Source organism: Fukomys damarensis, unplaced genomic scaffold (assembly GCF_012274545.1).
Source record: "Fukomys damarensis isolate Sample0158 unplaced genomic scaffold, DMR_v1.0_HiC HiC_scaffold_15, whole genome shotgun sequence".
Taxonomy (NCBI): Eukaryota; Metazoa; Chordata; class Mammalia; order Rodentia; family Bathyergidae; genus Fukomys; species Fukomys damarensis.
In genome coordinates, this window is record NW_022900927.1 from 9642684 (window position 1) to 9666091 (window position 23408).

The 23408-nt window shown below is 37.5% G+C and overlaps 1 long non-coding RNA gene across 1 annotated transcript in view; it reads left to right on the plus strand.

Annotated features, from left to right (window-relative positions):
* Window positions 1-11430: 11430 nt before the first annotated feature.
* The window catches only part of LOC104872194, a 22999-nt gene continuing 11021 nt past the window's right edge, over window positions 11431-23408 (plus strand). The window contains exon 1 of the long non-coding RNA XR_783093.1: window positions 11431-11492. This is a non-coding gene — a long non-coding RNA (uncharacterized LOC104872194). The remainder of the gene's footprint in view (window positions 11493-23408) is intronic.

A 23408-nucleotide genomic window follows, 5' to 3' on the forward strand; every position in this document is an offset into this window, starting at 1 on the left:
GTGTATCTCCTCTATTTTGGCATCTATAGTAATAAAAATGGATACTTTATCACATATATTCACTTGGAAGTGTCTCCAATATAAAGAAAGTATTAGATGTTGAGGAAGGCAAAAAATGAAATAAAAATATTGTAATGTTGGCGACAGCAGACCCGGAAGGACCCAAGGACCATGGAGGGGGTCTCTTCACCTGCCTGCCTACCTGAGATCACCCGGCGGGTGGGCGACCTCCCGGACTAAACGCCACCAGACCCAATAAGGAAGGTAGCCACACGGGTGCCCTTGAAACACCCCCATTACCTGCTCCCCCCCGTTCTCAAACCTCCTGATTGGGCCAGTCCTTGGACCAACTCTGCAGAGGCATAGGTACTCATGAAGGGTAGCTTTCTGAGCTCCCAACTTTAAACATCTTTAAAGAAAGGGCACGGGAAGCCTGTAATAGAACTGAGTGGGGTTCAACCCTGATGGTTCAGAAACTCAAGTTAGGCCTTGTGGACTGAGTTCAGTCTCAGTCGTGGGGAACTGCCATTGGCTAGGCGAGACCAGGGGATTTGGTTCTGCATATGGCTGTACATGTACTATAATATGACAACAGAAACATAGTCTGAAAGAGGCCCTTCAAATTCTTTTTTTTTCTTTTTTTCTCTTGTTGCTTTTTCTCATTCCACCCTAAAATTTCTTTCTTTTTTCTGTCCTCTCTCTCCAACTCAGTCTCTTGCTCCACCATATTATCCCTCATCTCCCTTTTTATTCTGGCTCCTGCCCTAACTCAGACTTCTTCTTTTATTATTTTTTTCTTTTTTGTGGGGGTTTCTCCTTATATTCTTTTCTCCAGTCATTTTACCTCACTCATGGCTCTGTACCTTCAAGGGAAGGAAAGTGCCTGTTATTGTTAAGGGGATATATTCTTGTCCTTATTCCTGCACTCTCTCTATTCCCCCTGAAGTTAATAGCTTTGTAAAGATAGTAAGGTAATTCTACATCCTCTGGATTCACTTCAAACCTGCTCCATTACTTTCACTTATCTACTCCTCTCGCCCTAACTCAGTCTAACCCCCCATCCTAAATGGTAAAGATGCTATATTGAAAAGTATATTCACTGCAAACATATTATGGGCTGCTTCTTGATATTAATTTAATTCACATGGGTTAAAGATGATACATTAATGACTACCACAAGTGATCAGTTTGCAAGCTGTGCCTGATCATATTGGGCTGCTGAATGTATCAATTGGGATAAAGGGTTGTGATTGATTTAAAGAGTTGTTTTCTCTGATATTATGAAAATGAGGATGTCTATGAGTCATTAGAAGCTCAAAAGCTAAAAGGCAACTATATCAGGAAGATTTAAGTAATACCCAGAAATTAAAGAAGGACAACCCAATGACAAAAATAAAAATGAGAAAACACTTAAGCAAGATACAAAGACAGATTTCCAGTTCACCAATGGCAAACAGTAGGATAAATGAGGATGAAAAGTCTGATAGTGAACCAACAGGACACCCTGGACCCATAGCACAGGAGGTAACAAAACAGATCAATCAGGCTCTAGAAAAATTCAAATCAGAAATAATTTCACAGTTAACCATAGAGATGATGAGCAAAATGGAAGTCATGATTCGAGACTCTAGAATAGAAACTGACAAAAAAATAGATGAGCTCAAGACCATGATAGAAGCCATGAAGACTCAGCATAAGAAAGAAATGGAAACAATGAATGCCCAACAGAGGAAAGAAATGGAATCCATAAAGCAGATTCAAACAGATATCCAGGAGATTAAAAACTCTATTGAAAGTGTACGCAACAGAATAAAAGATTGAGAAGATAGAATTTCAGATATAGAAGATAGGATCGCAGTCAGTGACCATGAAAAAAGAGATCTCTCAAAAACAGTAAGGGATCATGAGAAATCAATCAAACAACTTCTAGACAATGCAAAGAAAAATAACATAAGACTGATAGGAATTCATGAGAAAGCAGGAGAAAACGCAAATGACCTAAAAAAGCTCTTCACAGAATTAATGACAGAAAACTTCCCAAACAGAAGGGAAGAATTAGACATACAGATAAGTGAGGCATATAGAAGCCCAACTAGTCATGATAAAAAAAAAAATCTACATCTAGACATATAATAATCAAGATCCCAGAAATCCAAGAGAAAAACAAAATACTACAAGCAGTAAGAGAAAAGAAACAAATCATGTGCAAAGGAAAGCCCATTAGAATCACAGCAGACTTTTCAACACAAACCCTTAGGTCAAGCAGAGCCTGGAGTGAGGTATTCCAAGTCCTAAAAGAAAAGAACCTCCAACCTAGACTGATGTATCCTGCAAAACTCTCTTTCAAAATAGATGGGGAAATAAGATACTTCCACGACAAAGAGCACCTGAGAAATTTCATGAACACCAAACCAGCACTGCAAGGAATTCTAAACAATATCCTAGAAAAGGACAATGAAGTTCACAATAACATGAGGCCCATCAGACCAAATCAAATAGGCAAGGCAAGAAACTAAAAGGAGATGGGAGAAAAAGTAAAAAGAGTCAACAAAAGGACAATAATATGACAATAATAAGTCAGAACATATCAGTTATAACCATCAATGTTAATCGCCTCAATTCACCAATCAAGAGAAACAGATTGGCAGAATGGATTAAGAAGCAAAATCCAACAATATGTTGTATACAATAAACACATCTAGTGCAAAAGGAAGCCCATAGACTGAAAGTGAAAGGATGGAAAACAATTCTCCGTGCTTGAGGAGCCCAGAAAAAAGCAGGGGTAGCAATCTTATTCTCAGATAAAGTAAATTTCAAACAAAACTCACTAAGAGAGACAAAGAAGGACACTACATCCTTGTAAAGGGAACAATTCAAGTGGAAGAGTTGACAATCATAAACATATATGCACCAAATATAAATGCCCCCAACTTCATAAAACAAATATTAAGTAACATGAAAAACCAAATAAGCACTAATACAATTGTAGCAGGGGATTTAAATATCCCACTATCACAAATTGACAGATCATCTAGGCAGAAAATCAACAATGAAATAATAGAATTGAACCAAGCTTTGGAACACATGGACTTAATAGATGTTTATAGAGTATTCCACCCCCAAAAATCAGAAGATATATTCTTTTCAGCTGCACATGGATCATTCTCCAAGATGGACCACATATTGGCTCACAGAACAGGTCTAAATAAATGCAAAAAAATTGAAGTCATCCCCTGTATATTATCAATCATAGTGCAATCAAACTGGAGATCAATAGCACAAGAAACTATAGAAACTTCACAAGCACATGAAATCTGAACAACACTCTCCTAAACAATCAATGGATTACAGAGGAAATTAAAGAAGAAATTAGACAGTTTTTACAAATAAATGAGAATGCCAATACAACATACAGGAATCTATGGGACACAATGAAAGCAGTTCTACATGGAAAATTCATAACATTGAATTCCCACACTAGGAAAATGGAGCAGTCTCAAATAAACAACTTAATGATGAAACTTAGACTCCTAGAAAAACAAGAGCAAGAAAAACCCAAAACTCAAACAAGAGAGGAAATTATAAAGATCCGAGCAGAAATCAATGCAATTGAAACTAAGAAAATGATACAAAAAATAAATGAAACAAAGAGCTGGGTTTTTGAAAGAATAAATAAAATCAACAAACCCTTAGCTAATCTTATCAAAAAAAGGAAAGAAAAGGCTCAGATCCATGCAATCAGGAATGAAAAAGGTGAAGTGACAACAGATGCAAAAGAAATCCAGAGTATCATGAACACCTACTTTGAGAACCTGTACTCCAATAAAATGGAAAACACAGATGAAATGGACAGATTTTTAGATACTTACGAATTACCAAAGTTGAACAAAGAAAATAAAAACATTTTAAACACCCCAATTACAGTCAGTGAAATTGAAAATGTAATTAAAAATTTACCAACAAAGAAAAGCTCAGGTCCTGATGGATTCACTGCTGAATTTTACAAGACATTTAGAGAAGAACTACTGCCTTCACTCTTCAAAATTTTCAATGAAACTGAAAGGGAAGCTATACTTCCAAACTCATTCATGGAAGCAAGTATCACTTTGATTCCCAAACCAGGGAAAGATACAACTAAAAAGAAGAACTACAGACCAATCTCCTTAATGAGTACAGATGCAAAAATCCTTAATAAGATACTAGCAAATAGAATACAGAGGATTATCAAGAAGATCATACATCCTGACCAAGTCAGATTCATTCCAGGGATGCAAGGGTGGTTCAATGTACATAAGTCAGTAAATGTAATACATTATATTAACAAAGTCAAGGACAAAAACCATATGATCCTCTCAATAGATGTAGAAAAAGCATTTGATAAAATTCAACACCCATTCATGATAAAAACCCTGCAGAAAATTGGAATAGATGTTTTATATCTCAATTTAATAAAGGCTATCTATGGAAAAACCATCAGCCAACATCATATTAAATGGCCAAAAACTGAAAACCTTCATGTTAAAATCAGGAACAAGACAAGGATGCCCATTATCACCACTTCTCTTCAATATAGTTCTGGAAACATTAGCCACAGCAATTAGACAAGAGAAAGGAATTAAAGCAATAAAGAAAGGAAAGGAAGAAATTAAACTGTCATTATTTACTGATGATATGACACTCTACATAGAAGACCCAAAAAACTCCACCAAAAAACTTCTAGACGTAATTTACAGATTCAGTAAAGTATCTGGATACAAGGTAAATACCCAAAAATCAATAGCCTTCTTATACACAAATAACAGACTCACGGAGAGAGAAATAAGGGAAAAAAATCGTTTTACAATAACATATCATACAGATTCAGTAAAGTATCTGGATACAAGGTAAATACCCAAAAATCAATAGCCTTCTTATACACAAATAACAGACTCACGGAGAGAGAAATAAGGGAAAAAAATCGTTTTACAATAACATCCAAAAAAATGAAATATCTAGGAATCAATCTAACAAAAGAAGCAAAAGATCTCTACACTGAAAACTATAGCACTCTGAAAAAAGAAATTGAAGAGGATATAAAAAAATAGAAAGATATCCTCTGCTCCTGGGTAGGAAGAATCAACATAGTGAAAATGGCCATACTGCCAAAACTGCTATATACATTCAATGCAATGCACATTGAAATTCCAACACTATATTTCACAGAACTAGAAAAAAGAATCCAAAAATTCATTTGGAACCATAAGAGACCTAGAATAGCAAAAGCCATTTTAGGCAACAGACCTATGGCACCAGGTATAACAATTCCCAATTTGAAACTATACTACAAAGCCACTGTGATAAAAACAGCATGGTACTGGCAAAGAAATAGGCCTGAGCATCTGTGGAACAGACTGGAAGACACAAAAACAAACCCAGATGTACTCAGCTACCTCATCTTTGACAAAGGAGCCGACCAACCTCAGTGGAGGAAAGATAGCCTCTTTAATAAATGGTGTTGGAAAAACTGGATGTCAACCTGCCACAGATTAAAATTAGACCCTTATCTTTTGCTATGCACTAAATTAAAATCCAAATGAATTAAAGACCTAAATATTAAAATAGAAACATTAAACTTACTGGAAGGTAAGTTAGGCAGAACTTTGGAAGACATTGGTATAGGAAAAGACTTTATGAACAAATCCTCAGTAGCATGGGAACTAGCAGATAGAATCAACAACTGGGATCTCATCTTACTAAAAAGCTTCTGTACTTCAAAAGAAACTATCAGCAGAACTAAGAGACAATCTACAATGTGGGAAAAAATTTGTACCAGCTGTTCCTCAGACAAAGGACTATTATCAAGGATATATAAAGAACTCAAAACAATCAGCCCCCCCAAATATAAAGACCCCATTCAAAAATGGGCATCCGAAATGAACAGACATTTCTCAGACAAAGAAGTAAAAGCAGCCAGTAAATATATGAAAAAGTATTCCACATCACTGATCATTTGAAAGATGCAGAAGAAAACAACACTGAGATTCCACCTCTCCCCAAAAAGAATGGCTGCTATCAAGAAATCACACAATAACAAATGTTGGTGGGGTTGTGGGGAGAAAGAAACCCTTCTCCACTGTTGGTGGGAGTGCAGACTGGTGCAACCACTATGGAAATCAATATGGAGATACCTCAAAGAGCTTGGACTGGAGGTTCCATTTGATCCAGCCATCCCTCTGCTGGGAATCTTTCCAAAAGAAGTAAAAGAATCGTACCACAGAGAAGTATGCACACCCATGTTTAAAGCGGCACAGTTTGTAATAGCTAAATCTTGGAAACAGCCCATTTGCCCATCTGTTGGAAACTGGATAAAGAAGATGTGGTTTTTCTATAAAATGGAATATTACTCAGCCATAAAGAATGAGAAAATAGATTCATTCATAGGAAAATGGATACATATTGAAGATATACTCCTAAGTGAAATAAATAAGTCACACATGTGTAAATACCACATAGTTTCACTGGTGTGAATAATCTGCAATAATACATAAGATCCTAATAAGATTACTGACATTTGGAAATGGGAAAAAGGAGCTAAAGGTGTAGGGAAGGTGGGATGGGTAGGGGAAGGGTAATAAGGGAAAAGAAAAAAACGTGAGATAATGAAAAGATTAAAATAAAGTGTTTGTAGATGGGGAGGAAGGAGGGGGTGAAGGGAGGGCAGGGACAAGGGGAAAAAATGAGAATCAAGACTTGTCATCTAGAGGTACAAGATCCCAACAATGAATGCAACTGTACTGTATCCTTAAAATGTACCAAAAAACTCAATTAAAGCTGAAAAAAAAATATTGTAATATTGGAATTGTCTAATTTGTATCATAAATGAATGCTTCCTACTACTTCATATTCATTTAATATTTATTGACTACTTTGTTGTTGACAGTGTCTGAGTCATTCATTTCCATATATATTAGCTTATTTTATCTTCCTCTAACTCTTTTGTTTTTTTTGAGACAGTGTCTCACTATGTAGTTGAGACTGAACTGGAACTCACTATGTACCCCAGGTTGGTCTCAAACTCATAGCGATCCTCCTGCCTCATCCTCCCTTGTGCCAGGATTACAGGTATGCGCCACCATGCCTGGTTTTCTTCCTCTAACTCTTATAGATGCTGAATTATTATTCACTTTTCTGTGACAAGGCAATTAGAAGTGATTGTTTAACCTGTTTGAAATTAGAAAATATGATTTATACCCAGTTATTTTCTTTCTATACCTTGTGTTTCTTTCACTAAATCTCTTATCACTTAATAGTCTTAAATGATGAAATATTATAATCATAAATGATGAAAAATTTATTGTGTACTCATCTAAAAAACCTATGGCTCCAGTTCCCTACACTTTATAAGATAAATTCCAAAAATGTCCCTGATCCCAGAGTCAAGCTTAATAATTTTACCTGTGGCTTTTTGCAATCTTTCAGAGTAATGAATTGCCCATATTATAGTCCACGGTTGATTATTTACACTTTTGAAGATAAGAAATTTGAGGACAAGAATTATTGCATCTTGTTCTGACTGATGAAGTGTTGCTCATCCATATCAAGTCTGATCATAAAATTGCATTAAAATATTAGCAACTAGAAAAGTGTTTCCATTGACCTCAGAAGTACTCAGAGTCACTGATCTGGGGGTTATGAGAAGGACCATTATTGTTGCTTGTTTCCTTCCATTAAGTGTTTACATTTGGCATTCCATTTGGCAATAAACTCAAGGTTATGCTGTCAGTGCAAGATCATTAGCTTTAAAATTTTTCAAAAAGCATTTGCCTTAGCAAATGTTCATCTCAACCTCAGTGAACATGTCCAGGTGTAAATCCTGATGCTAGAAGAACTGCTTGCTAATTATACTGGCTGCTGTTTTTTATTTCTCTGTGCATGAATTGGGCAGCAGAAATTAATCAGAGACCTTTTCTTCCTGAACTGCATTAGCTGAAGGTTTAGCATAAGCTTGGGTAGTTGTACCTTGGTAAGCAATTTCCTCCTTTCATTAAGCCAAGACAAGGCCTAAAGTGCTATGCCTTCTTTTCCCCAGCCATCACCAAGGAAACTGGAAAAAGTGATAAATGTCTAGGTATTTTTGGTTAAAATTATGTCAGTTTAATATCAGAAGATGTTCTACATAATGGATAACTCCTCTAATTTTTCTCTGAAAGCTCCTTGCAAAAGTTTTCCTGGTTTAGTGGAAAGTTTGGGGGACTTGAGAGATACATATAAGACTTAACAGAGTAATTAAAACATGATAGGTTCCAAAAGAAGAGTTTGAGCTACAAGGATAACATTGCTATCTTTCAAAATAAGCAAAAACAAAACTACCAGTGTAGGACAAAGGACATATAAATAAATATTCACAACAGTGTCTAATAACTGGAATAAAAAATATATATTTTTCCTTAGAGGAAGGGACATAAAAGTAAAGGAGTTAGCTTCTTCTGGGGAGCAATTTCATAAAGCTTCACCTGGGAGATGAAACTTTTTTGATGTTTTAGTAAAGTAAGAATTCAAAGATTTGACTTTAAAATTTCACAAATTCAATGTTAAATTTGAAATATGTACTCACACATTTTTCTTGCCTGTGCCTTCAGTGTATATTTTGTATTATGTATGTCTTTACATTTTATCTAATAACTGCATGTAGTAACAGTAATAACTAAAATGGTGGTAGTTATTTATCCCTCTCTCACAGTTTTAGGGCTAACAACATCATACTTTCAAAAAGAAAAACTGAAACCCTCAGTTTAAAGGAAAGAAGGACAGAGACAATTGTGGAAGGACTGAAGCAGAACCAGAGGAGCTAGTTTGAGATGGTTTCAGAGTCTGATCTCAAGGAAATTTTTATACTGTGGAGCACACATGCTACCCTCTAAATTAGTGTTAGGCCAAATTCTGCTGAACACCAAACTATGATAAGCAAGGAAACTTCCAAATGGGACTTTGTAGAGTCAGAAGACATGGGTTTCAGGTCTGGTTTGGTGACATGGAAGATGTGTGGCTTTACATAAAACTTTTTGACATACCTGTGCTCCAAAGTTAACATGAAGTATTAGTCAGAGTTCCCAAGGAAAATAGAACTATAAGGATATGCACTCACATTTGTACACGCACACGCATGCACACACACACACACACACACACACACACACACAAACACCTGTGAGGGGAGAGAGACTATAAAGAATTGGCTCATCTGATGAATCGATAGAAACTGACAAGTTCCTAAATATTTACTGAACAAGCTGGAGACCAGGAGAGCTGATGTTGTAAGTCTAGTATGTAACAGAGTAGGCTTGGGGCAATCTGCTTTCCAGCCCCCCTTCTGTTTTCTTAGACAGAAGCTTTCTTTCCCTCAATAAATTTTTCCTACTCTTAACCTCCATTGCTCCTAGAATTCATTCTTCAGTTTTAGAGAACACAAACTTGCATTTTTAATATCTAGCAGATTTGGGCGTTCCATTTCTTCCCCTTATATCATTTTGGAGGTCTTCCACCAAGATTACTGGTCAGAGGTAAGAGTTTTCTTTCATAGGTTCTAACTTTGGTCTTTTTGCTTCATAGATTGTAACTTGTTTCATAGGCTCTCATTTGTTTAAAATATTCTGGTTTTTGTTTCATAAATTCTGGCCTTCATTCAGTTTTTGTTTCAAAAGTGTCTTAATTTTAAATTGTGTGTTTTAAATGTTTGAAAAATTCTTGTTTTTCTTATGCATTGTCTTTTGTTAAAATTACATTTTATTCTTGTGTTGCATATGTTGCATTTGAACTGGGTGGCTTCAAAATGCTATAAAATGGGTATCTTATGAAATCACTTTTATCTGTCCCTTATAGAATCATAAACAAATGGTGGTTACTCTGCTATCTAGTAATTGTTCTTAGGGTAGCTACTACTCAAAGTAGAGGACAGGTTTCTCCAGTTGCCCTCTGGTGAATCTTCACTCCCATTGATGCCAATGGCCAGTGGAACATTCATCAGATAAGCAATTTGGTTCCTTTCGGAGACAGGTCTCTGATTGCATGGAACTACCCAAAACTGAGGTGACAGCTGAAGGGTCATGGGCAGGGCTACTCTCTGGAAGATATCCAAAGGTCCCTCAGAAGAAACTAGATCCTGACAACCTATCTGAGTAATCAGCAGAAAATCTCTACATCTTGTCCTATCTGGACTCCTCTGTGAGTTGAAAAGGGAACTCTGTCGGTGACCATTAGGTATCCTCTGTCTCACAGTGATCTGAAATGATACCATCAGAGCCCTTACTTAAGCCTCCATTAAGATTTGAGCTACATCCACCACTTTCCTCACAAGCACAAGGACCCAAGTTCAATCCCCAGTACCAAAAAAAAAAAAAAAAAGGAGTTGAACTACAGGTTTGGATTGCTTTCTATACTACTAGTAGGATAGGCCTCTAGACAAATATAAGAAATAGATCTTTCATAGATTAAAAAACTGAACTTTCTCCACCCATACCCCAGGCATGGTCTTCATCATATATGTGTGTAGGGGTGGAAAACACCTTTTCTGATAGGTTATAGACTTTGGAGCATTGACTGTGGTCTTATAAAATGCTGTATGGTGATTTTTGGATGTTTAACCAACTTGAACTTTATTTGGACTTTTTCTCTCTTCTAGTGAGTTAGAAACTCCATTTAACTTTTCTCCAACTTGTTGGGAGTTCTAGTATCCCTTGTAGTCAGACTGCTTCTCCTTCTAGAAAGTAAGACTAATATAACTCACTACAACTGCTTTGTCTTACACTAGAGAAAATAGCAACCAGTAACTTGCATTTGTGTGTTAACAGGCTAACTAGAATATGGGACTATTGTGGCCAACCTTTCTCTTCCTTCATATGCTTGCATAGGAAGTCCATAAAGGTGCCTTTACTATGTTGATTGTGGCTGCTAGGACAAACTATGTGTTTTAAATACTTAGTGAATGTAAAATGGACCTTAAAGGAGTAGCCTTCTTTGCTGCTAATAAAAGTTGCCTAAAAAACTGGGTAGACAACAGAAATTTCTCAGAGCTTTCTCTACCCCAGGGCCCAGGGCAGAATCTCTGACTTAGCATCTCTGGAGGTGATCTCTTCTGCAGGAAAAGTGCCTTATTTTCCTCCCTGTCTTTCAAGGAACTCTCAGGTAAAAAAGCTGAAAACCATGACCAGATCAGAACCACTACAAGCCGTTATCATAGGGACAATCTTCCAGGCTGTCTTTGATCAAAAGAGAGAGAGCAATATGGCAGAACAGAGAGCTTCTTTTATAGGACTGGGGTGAGGCTCATAGGAGTGGGGTGGAGTTAAGTGAGGTAGTATTAAGGGATTGGAGGAGCCTGTGACATCACTAGGAGGGGCTTGTGGCATCACTGGTTACTCAGAGGTAGCAAGTATCTGGTTACTTTTTGGCAGGAAGAGACATCACGGGAAGAAGATTGCTGTTCTTTTGATAGATGGGAGAAGTTATGTTTTTAGGTAAGAAGCAGGGCACTGTGGGAAGGGGAATAATGGCAATCTTAAGGCAAGGGAAGTCTAACCATCCAGGCTTTTGTTTTATGGTTATTGGGTGAAGGCTTCTTCTTCTGTCTGCTTCAAGCTGACAAAGGGGTGCAGTTTGGGGCTAAACCTGGATCTGGTTGGGGCAGTGGTAGGTGGGGACTTCTTCCCTCTGCCACAGTGGCCAATATCCCTCTATGATGAGTTCTGTGACTATCTGGTTGGTAAATGCCCTCTTGTTTCTGCAAGAAATTTTGAAAACAGCAAAACAGACAGGGCCCTACCCTGATTCAAAGACATATACAAGCCAGTAGCCCCAACAAGGGGAGTAGCCAAGGCATAACTTGGGGAAGCCAGGAATAGCTTTGGTGTATTCCCCAAGAATCCCATCGTCTCTTCTGCTCTTTGATTTGCTGCTGTAATTCTTTAACTTTTGTTTCAAAAACCCCTGACTGGTTAACAAAATAACAGCATTCTTACTCCTAGCACCTGGCACATTCCCTTGGGCCATTGTCAGCACATAAAGGGCCCTTCTATTTTGTAACACGACTGCTGCTAGAGAATTTATTTAATCCTGTACTATATTTAAGGACTGGCTTATTTTATCCATGTCTTCCAAAATCTCTATGGACAGGGCCTGATGGAAATGTGTGGATGTAGAAATGCCTGCTATCCCTGTTGCCATCCCAGTGAGGACCCCCACTCCCATTAAGAAGAGGTCTAGAATGTGAGCTGCTCTTCTGATTATGTTCTGTGGGATAACTTGTTTAGATATCGAGGCTTCTGTATAAATGGTCAGGGGATGGATAAGGAAGGATATGTAAGAGAAAATATCAGACTGATTGAGGCATCCAAATGCCTCTTGATTACATATGAAATATAGGCTGTTGGACAGGCAGACTGGACATTCTTGAGAGACAAAGCAGGAGCAAATAAAATGAGTAAGGTTGATATCATTTCCCATACATATTAAGTTAATAAGTTGTGTGGGGAGTGGGCAGCTCATAGCAAAGAGTCCCAAAAGCATGGAGAGGTTGTTTTTATCAGGGATTGACACATTAAACTCTGGGAGGGGGGTGGAATTGGAGTGAATGAGAGGGGGTACACAGATAAGCACATCCAGCAGTCAGAAATATTAGCTGTGAGGTAGTGGAGAGTGATATTGAATAGATGTTGTAATCTTTTTTGAGACTGGTTTATCTGGTTAACCACCTGGATGTGTATTCCTTGATAGGGAGGTGGGCTAGTGGGTCTGAAGGGCTCCATCACTCTTCTTTGTTTGTCAACAACCTCCTTTAGAGCCATATTTTGGACTCCTCCCCTCTCACTACCCTAATGGGTGCCAAGTAACTCCAACAGGCCTTCTCACCAGGGTTTTTTTTTTCCATAGTTAGAGACCATGTATGGATGATCTTACCTGTCCAATATTTTTGTCCTTCATAGCTGCAGAGGGTGGCACCTTTATAGCAGGAGGAATAGGACCAAAACCATAAGGGACCATAATCTATTAGCCTGGCCCTGCTCCAGTCCATTGTCCAGACCTTTCCACCTTGTTTGCATTGTTCAGGACAAGAAAATTAGGAGGTGCAAAGGGTAATCCCTAAAAGCAGGGTGAAGGCGACAACAAGAGATGAGTACATTTTAGTGTAAACAACCCAGAATGCCTAGAAAGGTGATGATAAAATAGTAAGTTGTTACTAAAAGGCACTTATCAAAAGTTTTCCAGCAGGTCTGTGGCAGTGAGTCTGATTCCAAAGAGTAACTCCAAAAGAATTGAATAAGGCTGAGAAGATAAGTAGGTGCCCCTGTAGTTAAGGCATCACAATGTCCCATGGGGTGGACCTCCCTGGGTCTTACCTAGGGGCTCCTTTAAGGCTAGGGATGAGCCCTTTAGCAGAGAGGAATATCTAGAGGTGGTGGAAGGGGTAAGTATAGGCAGCAAACAAGGAAAAAGAAAAAGAGCTCTATCTTAAAACAGAGAGAAGGAGGGAGCATGAGACAATAGAGTGTAGGGATTAGGAACCACCAGATGTATAGGAAAAACAGCAGAGTTAATGACACTTAGGTCTTGTACCAACCCATGTTAGAGTGGGTGAGGAGGAGCTAGCTCCCTAGGAAGAGGTCAAAAGAGAGGACATCTTTCTTTTTATACTCCCTGAGCCAGTCCCCAGAAGAGGAGAGCAAGGGGAGTCAGGCTGATGGAGAGTCCCCCAGGGGAATGGTCCTGGGCAAAGTGGCCTGAGAGGGTCTCTCTGACCAAGCACTTAGATTTCCAAGAAGTCCCCTGGCAGCGGGGAGGTGGGTGATGAGAACAAGACAGAGGACCTGAGTAGAGGGGAGCTAAATTGCCTACTCACCCTGTAATCAGTGACCAGAGTGGATGCATATCATCAACAATGGAAAAAGCAAAGAGCCCAGATGAGGTCCTGGCTCAGCAGATGAACTAGAAAGCAGTGGTTTGAATTTCTAACAAACAGGTCTAATAGGAACTAGAAAGCAGTGGTTTGAATTTCTTGGTTTGCTAGCTTCTCTAAACATAGTTGAAGTCAACTGTAACTTGTGTTTTGAGTCATATCCTATTGGAGTAAGGATATGAGTTCTCTGAGGAAGATAAGATCTTGTGCTGGTAAAGGGTAAATAGTCCATTCCAGTTTTATTTTCTGGTATCTACCTACCCTGGAGTGGATTAAAGCTTGGGGGACACCCTAGGGAGAAAAGGAATCAAGCAGAGACTTTTGGGATGCCATATTTGTTTGTTGTTTCAGATTAGGGACTCCATATCTGAACCTCACACTCCTCTCAAATGTATGAAGGAACAATTTCGTATTTCCCTACACCTCCTCGTGGTGTGCCTACCTCCTAAAGCCAAGTACACAGAGGAAAGTGCTATGATGCTATCGCACAATTAGAATTATGTTGTAAAAGAGAGAAAATGGTCACAATCATCTTACGTTGAGATTTTATTTACATTAAAGTATTTCTTGCTTGTACTCAAGTGTAAATGTAATGAAAGACAACTCACCCTTAAGATATTCAGCACCTCTAAACCTGAGGCTACTCCTCACTCTAGAACCTGAGAACAAAGTTTCCAAGACAACTTTAAAACTTGATCATCAGGTGCTGAGCATGGAGTATATAGCCCAGCCATAATTAAAACCTGCATGAGGCTAAATCCCTCCTTAACTAAGTTGTTCAGGCCCCTCAAAGACAATATCCCTTGCAAGAAGTAAATGGTAAATACAGGACTATGTTCGTGTGTCTTTTTCTCAGTGATCTCAAACAGATTAAATGAGACCTAATAAAGTTTTTGGTTGACCTTGATATGTACATTGAGGTCTTTAGAGAACTTACTCAGACCTATGGACTAGATTAGAAAGGTACAATATTGCTCTTAAATCGAATTCTTATTTTTTTTCAGCTTTAATTGAGTTTATTGGTACATTTTTAGGGATAAAGTACAGTTACATTCATTGTTGGGATCTTGTACCTCTACATGACAAGTCTTGATTCTCATTTTTTCCCCTCACCCCTGCCCTCCCTTCACCCCCAACACTTTATTTCCATCTTTTCATCATCTCACATTTTTTTCTTTTCCCTTATTACTCTTCCCCTACCCATCCCACCTTCCCTACACCTTTAGCTCCTTTCTTCCCATTTCTAAATGTCAGCAATCTTATTAGGATCTTATACCGAATAGTTTCCCTGGTGCAAATTCTTGTTTTTAATGAGAGATAAGTAGTATTACATTTGGAGACAAATATTATCTTAATTTTGGAAGCTCAAAAGACAGGCAGCCAGGTGAATAACTGGCTTCTACTGGAACACAAGCAGTTCCTATACAAGACCCCTACTAGCCTGTCAATCAATCAAATAGGAGATTAAAATAGAAAACATTTTCAGGCATGTATTCTTAAAGGTCTAAGAAATATGAGAACTAAGCCCTTTAGTTATTTTAAATTGTCAACTATTTATCAGAAAGAGATGAAGACATCCCTAGAACCTGATTGCTAAAAGGAAATGCTATAGTTTTCCCCAAGTCAGTTTTGCAATACGTAGATGGTGTAGTGTTGTGTGCCCCCTCAGAAGAGCTTTCTGAAGAGCCAAGGCAACAGTATTCTGTTGAATTTTCTAACAGACAGAGGTTATGATGTTTTTAGGTCTAAGGCACAACTTTGCAGCCTTGAGGTAAAATACTTAGGCCTTATCATATCTAAGGGAACTGAAAGAATGGGGCAAGAAAGAATTAAACCAATTCTTTCCTCTCCACAGCCCAAGACCCTAAAACCACTAAGGAGATTTCTAGAAATTACAGGCTTTTGCCACTTTTAGATAGCAGAATATAGTGAGATTGTGTGACTCATCTATCAGCCTATAGAAAAACCCCAAAAACAGCCATATTTTAACCTGGGAACCTGGTTCCCAGACCGCATTCCAGAAGCTCAAATAAACACATTTAAGTGCTTACCTACAGGACACCATTTCAGTTTGTGTGTTAATGAAAGGTAAGGCATGGCTTTGGGAATGTTTCTACAAGATCAGAGAGCTGCTCAACAGATGTAGGGTATTTAAGTCATAAATTACATATTATAGATTCAAAATAATTTACTTAAAAAGAAAAGCCATAAAAAATATAGTTAGAAGACTTTCATTCCCTTCCAGAGATAAAAAGCAGCCATTCGGGTTCTTTGATTATTGCTTTAATTTTCTGCTTGGCAATATAATTGGAGGTAATCATAGCTTTTGTCTCTAGAGATGTGTTTTGCTAAGGATTGCAGTTCCACCATAAAAAAGCTCCTGATCTTAAATGTTTTTCTACACCTGAGATGGTTAAGATGTAGTTCTTGTGCCATACATAAAGGCATTCTTCTTGTCCCTTTTCCACTGCCCTGCCCCTGAGAAATAACACAGTTCTCAACAGTATTTAGTTCAAGGCACTTCCTCCTCTGTAGCTGCTGGATTTCAATACAAAGCCTCCAGAATGGCTAGTTTCTCTTTCCTAGAACCCTTCCAGAGTAAAACCGACCTTCAGTTATTTCTGGGCCATATAGACTTAATCCTGAAACTCTTGAAAACTGTGTAGTTGGGTATTCTAGTCAGATAAACTGTCTTAAGGCTATTTGATTTCACAGGTGTAGAGAAAATTTTTCTTCCTTTTGATTCTTATTACAGAGATCTCTGTTAATTGTTCTACAAAGTTCTGACTACTCTTTTATAATTATAAACCTAAAAATTATAAAAGTTATTATAATTCAACTTGGGCAAATGCATCTGAGTGCACTCTGGTTTATAAAAAGTTGTCTTATGTGTGTGTGTGTGTGTGTGTGTGTGTGTTTGTGTGTGTCTGTCCAATTTGTTATAACACACACAGCTGCGGTGATTTTTTTGTGCTTTTTTTTTCTTTTGGCATTTTGGATTTTTAAAGATGTTTGCCTGTATCTCAGCTTGGCTTATAGATAAATGTCACTAAAGACATGCATCCCTCAGATTGCCAGATGATCCAAATAATATCAACTGGTTTTACTAATACAGTTATGTATTGCTTATATATAATATCTAGGGAATCTTTCATTGGTCAAAATGTGTTGTTATGATCTGGCTCTCATACATTATCTAAAAATTTCTTAAGATAAATAAAGACTCTTGGATTTAGGAAAACTACTGGACAGGACTCCTCTTGGTAAATAAAGGAGGGGCTGCTTGGAAAAAAATTATGCCAGCCTTTGTTCACAAAGGGGACCCCAATTATTTCCATAGCCTTATGGAAAATATATTGCTAAACATATTATTGTGATATGTATACATTGGTCATGGTCAAATGGCTAACTTTTCTATGGGAAAACAACAAGGTTTTATTTAAAATGCTCTTGGTACAAAAAACAATATTAAAGGACAAAGGGTTTCGTGTAATATTATTATTTCATGATGCATATATTCATGCCATCTGGGTGTACAAGTCTTCTAGGATATTGTTTATGGTAATGATCTTTTTGGCTCGGGTATCTGTCTTTTGCTTGCACTCCAGCTACTTGTGATAAGAGATGCATGTCAAGCCAGCATGAGATAAGCAGTCAAATAATAGTTTTCTTAACAATTTATGTGATGTATGTTATATGTGTTACCACACTTAAGGATGCTCAGTCGCCAAACAGTCAAAAAATTTCAAGCAATAAAATTATAGGTTAGACATTAAAAACTCCCAAGGTACATTTATAAGCCAATATATATGCTCTCCTTAGATGGCATCCTACTAAAGGATAACAAATAAGAGTTTTCTTTATGTCATTTAATGTCTTGTGATCAGACAGAGGTGTTTGACTGAAGTACTATTTCATACTAAGATTAACATGTAAATGTTATGAAGAAAATGTTATCATGATTGTAATGCTAAAATGCTATGTGTGGCTCTTGATCTTAAGTTTCTGTATAATATATAAATGTTTTCTGTTAACATTCTATAAGGATTCAACTACTAAAACAACTATGGTTGATAAGAAATAACAGCCCATCTAATTGTGCTTTATACTTCAAAATGCTTAATGTCCAGACAAAATTATAATAGTTAAGCTACTAATGTCACTGATCTTATCTTCTGGGTGTTCAACAACTAAAGTTTGGAGACCCAAACTAGAAATGTAACTGGGCTATGAGGACAGCCCATATTTTGGCTCTGGCCCCTCCAGGTCTATAAGATCTAGGACACAAAGAATCCTACATCTTTGGTAAGTCACTCAACCTCCTGAGCAGAGAGATTGTTGGGCTCCAGAGGGTAAATATACCATGTGCTAAAGGAAGATCACAAAAAGGGAAAAGTCTCCCTCACTTTCACTGAAAATAACATGGTCAAGCAAGGCCGTGACCCATCCTGATGGCTGACACTGACAGAGAAGTTGAGAGGCTCTATGCATGGCTCCAAAACAATGCCTGAAGGGACTTAACTGACCTTGATAGATAGCAAGAGGTTCATGTTGATTGACATAGATTTCGCTTTAACTTGATCTTAAACACCCGGCTTAAAATAATATCCAATAAAAGACACTCCAGTCACTGACCTTTTCTGGCAACTTTTGGCTCTATCAGTAGCTGACTACAGTTATGGGTCATTAGAAAAAAACTACTATAAAAATCTATAAGAGCTCAGCTAGAGTTTTATATTTCTTAGTGAAATTTGTTCTTTAAATTGTCTCATCTTACAGCTAACACTAGAGAGACTTGTGACAAAGTATGAGATTCATAGATAACATCTATCAATGAAAGAATCTAAGTCCAGCAGGTTCAATCACTATTTCAATTTTTAAGTATGACTTTCTCCCCAACCTGCCCTTTCACTCTATTGTGCTCAGGTTTAGATTAGGCATACTCTAATTTCTTACAAGTTTTATTTATTCTTTCCTAGAGGCTCACAAACTCCAAGCAGTTATACAAATGGAACCAATGACAAATGTGCTAGACTTCTTTTACTGGGATCCACCAGATCGACCTTGTAAAGAACTCATAACTGCTAAACTGTACAACTTTTGTGTTGGATTCTCAAGTCCCCTGGACCTTCTCCTAATCCTCTTTGTGGGCTATATTCATAGCAATCCTGCTGACCTTATAATTTTGCCCATGCATTCTTAACTGTTTCTTTGGTTTTGTCTCCTTCAGATTTAAAAGCTATGCAGCTACCAAGATGAAAATGTCAGGTGCCTATTGAAGGCCTTTAGATAGACCCTCTTTAGAGTAACTCTAACTGCTGATCACAACTTTGACTCTCTTTGGCTGGAAGTAGCCAGATTTGTCTTCACCCTTTGCCCCCTCACAGCAGTAAAAGGTACTTCTTCAGAGGGGGAAATATTGCAGATAGGTAGGTCAAGTAGATATCTTGTAGGTAGTTAAACAAGGCCAACATCAAGTAGCCAGCCCTCAAGTAGCCAACACAACAAGGAGCCAACATGGAGGACAATAAAGACATATTCACTGTGGCCAGAATTGTAAAAGGAGAGAAACTGCTATACACTTGTGCTTCCTCTGGAGATAAAGAGCAGCGACTGACATTCCAAATAGGTATCAATCATCTGGGTGGGGGGCAAGGCCTTAACCCAGCCTTTCCAGGAAATATTCCTGGTCCCCACCCTTACTGAAAATCCTTGTAAGCTTGCTATGTGACTTGCATCCCCATTTGACTCCCATTTAATCAATATTACCTGGGTGACTGTACTTGTGATCTCATTGATTGGTCATGGTTTTGCCCCACCTCATGCCCACCTTGTAATTTTCCACTGGGTTTTATAGTTTTGTCCCACCCTGTACATACCTCTCCACATGGCTTTGCTGTATAAAACATCTTTGAAAATGTGGGTGAATGCAACACTCTTTCTGCCCGCCCCATCTCTCTTAGACAGAAACTTTCTTTCCCTCAATAAATTTTTCCTATTCTTAAAAAAAAAAGAAAAAAAAAAGAAAGAAAGAAAAGAAGCAAAATAGGCTTGACATTCAGGAAGAGCCAATGTTTCAGTTTAATTTCAAAGGCAGGAAAAAGAAACCAATGTATCAAATGACAGAGAGGTAGGAGAGGTTCCTTCAACTTTACTTATGAAGATCAAACTTTTAATTTTCTTCAGGCCTTGAACTGGTTATATGAGATTAATTAGATAGGTCAATCTTCTTTATCCAACCTACTAATTTAAGTATTAGATCTCATCCAAAGACACCCTCATGGAAACATGTAGAAAAATGTTTGACTATATGACTGGGAGTGCTGTGGTCCAGTAAGCAGACACATAAAATTATTCATCATATTATGCAAACTTTCTAAGTAAATTAAAGTGGTAAATATCTGAATAATACTCATGCATTCTTAGCTCTTGTTCATCTATTGCATGTGTAGGAAAAAGGTTCCTCATTCCTTATTCAGACATTCATTATTCATTTGCATTTAAAGCCTGTCACCTACCAGCCACTGTGCTTGGCCTGGGGATAAAATGTTAAGCAAAACAATTCCCAGCCTCATGGACAATATCATTTGCTCGATAAGCACACATTAATCAAGCTCTCATGAATATAAGCATTGATAAATTATACTTACTGCTCAGAAGAAAATGGTAGAAGTGGACATAGTCTTAAATTGAGAATAGAGTAGGGGTTTCACAGAAGGTTTCTGTGTTAGTCAGCTTTTGCTGTGACAAAATATCTGAGACAAATCAATACCTGGTTTATTTTGGCTCATGCTATGAAAGTTCTCAGTCCATGATCACTTATCCTGTTGCTTTGGGCCTGTGATGGCACAGACCCATCATGGAAAATATGTATATTAGAAGAGGCCTATTCACTTTGTGACAGCAAGGAAGCAAAGAGAAACAAAGAAAAAAGTGATCCATGGTCTATATAACTTCAAGATCACAGTGACTTAACTTCTTCTCACTAGGACCTACCTCAAAAAGACTCCACTACCTACCAATACTGCCACAGATGGGAGACTAAGGCATCAGCACATGGGCCTTTGGGGAGGGCATTTAAGTTTCAACCATAGCATTTTCTTTAAGAAAGTGGGACATACATCTGAGATTAGAGGATTAGAATGAACAACATATATGGAGATAGATAAAAACAAAGAGCTTTTATTTATTAAATAAATGTCCACTAAGCACCTCATGACTGAAAGCAAACTTTTAAGCAGTTGGACTAAATCTCTGAACAAACCAGTTAAAAATCTCTGAATACATGGAACTCAGCCTAGCTGGGGCACAGACAAGAGACACATAACATATAAGTTATAGAGTATTCCAGAGGATGAGAGGTAGAATAGAAAGATTTACAGTATCCAGTAGGATTAGACATCTCAGGGGCATAGGACAGAATTTGGCCTCATCTGGAATCTTACATGGCATCTAAGGGAGGACTTAGTGATGTTAAGAAAGGTGGCTATGTCAGAGTAGTCCAGAGGAGCAGTCTATGGAAATAAACATCCACAGGGGCTTTTATATATGTGAGGCAAGTTTGTGAAAAAGTGAAGGGGCTTGTGCTAGTGACTAGCACATACAAAAGCAGGGAAAGAAGGATATAACCACATAGTGAGCAAATCAGAGAGCAAAATCCTTTATAGAAATATATCATTTGTCCCCCACAACCATGGGAGGCAGGCATAATACCTCCCCTCTACAGGTGAGAGTGAGGTTAGGAATTGTAAAATGCTTGATACCAACTTCTGTTAATTATTCTCTTTATCCAAAAGGTTGCAAAAGAGGAGAGAGCCTATTATAGTTAGAAATATTGACTCTGGAACCAGACTGCCACAGTTTGAACCTAGTTCTGTTAACTACAATCTGTGTGGCACTGAGCTTATGATTCAACCTCTCTGTTTGTTCTTCAATTTTTGCATTTAACAAATTGAATGGTTTTAATATTACCTATATTTTTCTTGTGGAGATTGAACTGATTCATGTTGAGTGATTATGAACAGTGCCTGGCATATAATAACTACTCAACAAGTGTCAGCTATTGTTGAATTTTATTCTAAAGAATTATTCAAACAACTAGTATGATTTTCCTTCTTATAGAAAATGTGAACTGAGATACCTTATGATTGTTGATGATAAAGAAATAAATGAGAGCAAATTATAATAAGACTTTATAAGTCTAGAAAGTAGGAGCAAGATCTGACCAGTGACTGGTTCTCCCAAGATGGAAGATAAAATGACAAACATAGACAACATATTTAACTTTCACCATGTTGATAATGTAAACCTTTGAACGCTTTTAGGCAGTGAAATAGATTAGATTTGTGAATATTTTATTGTATTACAACATGGAGAGTGTTAACTGATGGAGAAGAGCAGTTAGAAAGCCTTTCTGGTGTCCTTTAAGCCCTCGCATAAGCAAGTAGTCCCATACCAGATGCACATCTCCCCCAAAACAAGGATGCAACCATCCAGCAACTCCAAGCTGGCCTTATATTTTGCTTTCCTTGGCACAGTACAGCAGAATAAAAGGCTTAATAAACAGACCTGTTCCAGGACAAGGAAAATATCTAGGAAGAGAAACACACAACCAGGTTCTGTGACTGTTGACATTAAGTCAAAGGGTCTACTTGAAACCCCACCCCACAACCTACATCCACCAGAAGCCAGAGGGGTGGTTGTATTTCCAATCCACCAATGGAAGCAAGGGCATGCCTTGTCTTGGAAGATAAGTCTGAGTTGAACAGACAGAAGGGATTCTGGTGTGTGAAAGTCACCTCAAAACCCATATGTCCTGAAGCTATGTGGAAAAATATTATAAATATTATAAAAATATTATATGTTATGTGGAAAAATCAATTAGATTTGATCTCAGACTGCAAACTTTGGAAAGAAACCACTCCCTCAAAAACAGGAATTTTTTCTTTGACTTCATCTTTTTTTGGATATCATCTGTTATTTTTATTTTTTTTATCAAAACCCATGTCCTGAAGCTATGTGGAAAAATATTATAAATATTATAAAAATATTATATGTTATGTGGAAAAATCAATTAGATTTGATCTCAGACTGCAAACTTTGGAAAGAAACCACTCCCTCAAAAACAGGAATTTTTTTTTTGACTTCATCTTTTTTTGGATATCATCATTATTTACATTTTCATTTTCTCATATTTTTCCTTTCCCTTATTACCTTTCCCATACCCTTCCTATTTTCTCTATGCCTTTAGCCCTTTTCTTCCTATTTCACATTGTCAATTATCTCATTATGATCTTATGTACTATTATATTTTTTTCATACCATATTTTTATCTTTCTTTCATTTGGGTTTTGGGGTTTGCATTTTTCTCTTTTCCCCTCCTCTTTTAGCTTCTTTTCTCTGGCCCCTTCCAACTATTTCCTCTTCCTATCTTTCTCTTATTTCTCTCTCATTTCTATTCTTTTTCTTGTTCATTTTTTTT